This window comes from Hypomesus transpacificus, chromosome 12 (assembly GCF_021917145.1).
Source record: "Hypomesus transpacificus isolate Combined female chromosome 12, fHypTra1, whole genome shotgun sequence".
In the NCBI taxonomy this organism is placed as follows: domain Eukaryota; kingdom Metazoa; phylum Chordata; class Actinopteri; order Osmeriformes; family Osmeridae; genus Hypomesus; species Hypomesus transpacificus.
In genome coordinates, this window is record NC_061071.1 from 452,375 (window position 1) to 456,959 (window position 4,585).

The following is a 4,585-nucleotide window of genomic DNA, read 5'->3' on the forward strand; positions in this document are numbered from 1 at the left end:
TCAGGGTCCCCCGGGACCATATCACCTGGGATCGGAACAGGCTCCCCAGGGTCACTGGGTGGCTCCCCCGGTTTTGGGACAGGGTCGCCCGGTTCAGCCAGCGGCAGCTCCCCGGGATCAGAGAGGGGAGTCTGGTGTGAAAACTGCAACGCTCGGCTGGCGGAGTTGAAACGGCAAGCCCTGAAGCTGCTCATTCCCGGTCCATACTCCAGCAAGGTAAAATATGTTCTCGCTGCCCTTTAAACTGTATATACGGCTCTTTACGCCCACTGTCCCACAGACCCAACTAATTCATGGCTTATAGTGGTGTTAGTTGTTATTTTTTACGATTAATAGTTTACTTGATCAGATGATTCATTTAGCCGTTGATGGGAGGTGAACCGATGGTCATCGATGCGTGATGCTGCGCAAGCACGGCTCAGCTCTGCTCATGCACGCGCAGACTATTGCCTTCTCTGAGGATGTCTGACAATTGGCATTATGCCAAACATGGTAATTTATTCAACAAATCGATTTGACTCAACTCATTTTATCCACAGTCTAATAGGGCTCAACGCCAAAATCAATTAAACCTATTTTCTCTTTTATGCATCGTTTTGTTGGAGGATGAAAATGATTGATTAACATAAGAAATAGATTTTTTGTCCAAACGCTTATGTTTCAGCGTTATTCAAACCATCTAGATTAGCATTATTATTTCAATTGTTGGCTAACATTCTTGATTCCTGTCCTGTTTCAATCAAAGCCAGTACTTAAAATCCTCTTTACAATCATCGCCTGAAAACCCATTTTTGTGTCTGCAACCTTCAATCTGATAAACACACTTGAGAGTGTTACAGGAGAAGGTGTTGTTGGCCGGCTAACATTAGACACCGCCGAGTGCCTCATTATCTGAGTGTAAACCGTGCAGCGGATTTCACACAGCCTTGCCAAGTTCTGTTTTTGGTGCCATGCCCAAAAACATGAACGTGTAGGCCACAGGCTACCCGCGGGAGACGTGAGCTGGGTTGGGGTTGGAAGAAAGGAAGAGAGGCTGGGAAGAGTTAATTGGGTACAAATAGCAGCATTCTGCGTGGCGCAGAGCGCGTATGTGTCGTAAACTGAGGTTGAATAGGAAATGCGTCATTATGTTGGCTGTAAAGCTGCAGGGGTTTCGGGGCATCGTTAAGGCCTTGCAGGCTAACGGTTAAGGTTGGTTGGACAGGAGTAATTAAAACCGTTACTCTTGAGGTTGGTTGGTTGTACCTCACTGGTGTGCGTAATTTGTCCGTTGTAGCCTTTCCCCACCTCTTTAAAATACTCCGACTGACTTTTGCCATATAAAACGTTTAATTAACGTTATTTATTTATTAATTCAAGACGTAAAAAAAAAAAAACTTCTCACCTTTATTCTACGGGTAAGGGTAATCTAATAGTGCGTCACGAGCGCAAGGGGAGGCATGAAAATGGCATATGGAACATCTGGGGTTCTCCTCCTCTCTCTCATCTCCACTCGATCTAACCATTTTCCTATCTCCCTGTCATTTGGAGACCGAAGGCATTTCTGGAAACTAATTTCGTAAAATGACGATATGGGTGTTTATTGACATGTTCTGTCTTTCTGGCGGGCGGTCTTGTAATTAATTTCGTTTCCTGCCAGAATGCAGAGTGGTATATATAGGCTACAAACAGTTTATAACCGCAGTTTTTGGCGACTGAACTGGATTTTGTGGGTTTGCCTGCAATCAAAACCATCTCGGAGAGCCCACGGAGGTGTTGAGCTGTTCCCAAAAAAAGCCAATGGGGGCGCTGTAGAGCGGCAGACACAGGAAGGTGACGGGTCTTGATGGAGGACAAAACAATGGCCTGAACTGGTGGCAATATCCAGCAGTTTAGATTGAGAAATAGGAAATATCAAACGTCTCAAATGTCAGTCTTGCATATGTTCAATTAATATCCACATTGATTAAATCAACATTAATAGCCAGAGAAGTGGTAATTTGCTGGGTAGGTGTGTGAGTTGATGGTGGTGAGGAAGATGTTGTGTGTCTGTTGGGTTCATATCAAGTTTACCTCTTTCCCAGCCTGTATAGCTCTCTTCTTAAGTCGTAGCAGGTGTGAAAGCGAGTATGTTGTATGTGTGTGTGTGTGTGAGAGAGGACAGAGAGATATATCTGAATATTTAGAAGGAGTGAACATTGGATATATCCCCATCTAAAATACAACCTCCATAATCTTGAGGCAGAATCCTTCAACACTTCCAACGATAAAACGATTGAGAGTCTCCCTACACTAATCCCAGATTCAGTATCGATGTCCTCCCCCCCCCCCCCCACCCACCCGCTCCACCTTCTCCTTGAGGGGAACAGGGACATGAAGCTACTCCTATACCCTCGTTGACAGAAAACGACTGGTATGCTAATCGTGACCTTCAGAGTGGGCACGCAGGGGGTGTCCCCACGCCCCCCCCGCCCCCCCGCCGTGACCCAGGATGTGTGACGAGAGGAGCCAAACACCGACACGTGCGGCGCTACGCGGCGCTACGCTACGCTGTGACTGGCTGCCAGGCTGCCTCGGCGTGGCCGTGTGGGAACACTGGCCCTCCTCTTGGTCTGTGAACGCTGTGTCTGTCAGCGGGACTCTGGGATACAGGGCGGAGACATGAGAAACAGATGGAGAGAGAGAGAAAGGGGTGGGGAGAGAGACAGCGAGAGAGAGGGAGAGGGAGAGAGAGAGGGGTGGGGAGAGAGACAGCAAGAGAGAGAACAAAAGAGAGGGAGAGAGAGAAAGAGAGGTTGGGACTGGGGAGAAAGACAGCGAGAGAGAGAGAGAGAGAGAGAGAGAGAGAGAGAGAGAGAGATAGAGAGAGAGAGAGAGAGGGAGAGAGACACACTTAACAATGGGCTTCCTTTTGGAAACATGTTGATTCAATTTCAGATCTCAGGGAGAGTGAGAGAAGAAGGTGTAGTTCATGTGGAACTTGGGAGAAGAAAATGAAGACTTACTCAGAAAGGTTTAGGTTAGAGAACCAGAGAGCAGAGGGGGAGGGGAGGAAAAGGAGAGGAGAGAAGAGAGGAGTGGAAAGAGAAGGAGAGAGAGGAGGGAAGGACGGACGATGTGGAGAGTGCCTGTTTCAGGAAAGAAGAAAAACAAGGGGAAGGATAAAGAGACACAGGAGAGAGGTGTCTAGGAGGAGAGTGGCGGTAATGTGTGTGTGTGTGTGTGTGCGTGTGTAAACCTATGGGGGGATCAGGGAGAGCGATGTGTGTTTTAAGTTTTATGGAGACACACTTGTGGCTGGAGGCTTAAAGGCACATCTGCTGACCCAGCTGAAGCTGCTTATGGGCTTGGTGTGCACTTGACCACATGTGTGTGTTAACCTCAACCCCCCCCCGCCGCTTTCAGAGATGGTGAGCGGTCTGGTCTCGGTTAGTCGAGTTTGGTTCTGTAAAGTGGGCCAGTGTGTGTGTGTGTGGGTGCGTGTGTGTGTTGGTGGGTGTGTGTGTGTGTGGGTGTGTGTGGTAGCTATAAGGGACACTGCTGGGAAAGTCCTTGGCTCAGTTTGAAGGGTGTGTGACGTCAGTTTGGGTGACCTACACCTTAGACTCACACACACTCTGCCCTCATGCTCTGCTGGGGCTCCAATACAACCTTGTTTGCGCTGTGGATATGAATAAATAATGAGCAAATGAATAATAGTACTGAATTATTCATTCCTAATAATTGGCAGTTATAGTGCACATTTGAGAAGGCCATCATGGTGTCAGAATCATGTGTAGATTGTCCAGTCCAGATGTGGATACGGGCCCTCTTACAGCTAGACGACCGTAACCACGGCGCCGGCTCTGTTGCTACGGCAGCAAGGTGTGACAGATGTGAGCAGCATACATATCTCAGTCAGCACTAATGTGCCTCTCATGTCAGGGTCTGTGTGTGTGCGTGTGTGTGTGTGTGTGTGTGTGAGTGTGTGAGTGTGTGTGTGTTAATGTGCTCTTCATGCTTCTCAGGTGAGGAAGGCATTACCATATAAAGAGGTCGCTTCGTCAATACGGTGAGAAGGGATGGATGGGTGAGAAAGAGAGGAGAGAAGGAGGGAGAGAGAGATGTAAGTGGTGCTGATGTCGGCTGAATTGAAGAGCTTCTCATTCACGTCCCTGGCCTTTTCCTACCAAACCCTTTTACCCTCCCTCCTTCCCTCCCTCCCTCCCTCCCTCCCTCCCTCCCTCCCTCCCTCCCTCCCTCCCTCCCTCCCTCCCTCCCTCCCTCCCTCCCTCCCTCCCTCCCTCCCTCACTCCCTCCCTCCCTCCCTCCCTCCCTCCCTCCCTCCCTCCCTCCCTCCCTCTCTGTGAGAGATGGTGTCACTGTAGTAGAATGGCCTGTTATCTCCACAGTCCACAATAAGCAAGGGGAGAACACCCATAGATGCCACACACACACACACAGAGTTCCCCTCTGAGCTCTTGGTTTGCTAGACATGGTGGTCTATTAGCTTGTTGCAGAGGACAGGGAGAGAGGGTTAGGAGTGTGTGTCTGCCAAATGAGGCCATTAACGAAGAGTGTGTTTACATGTGTGTGTACGCGCGTGTTTGTCATTTACTGCAGAAAT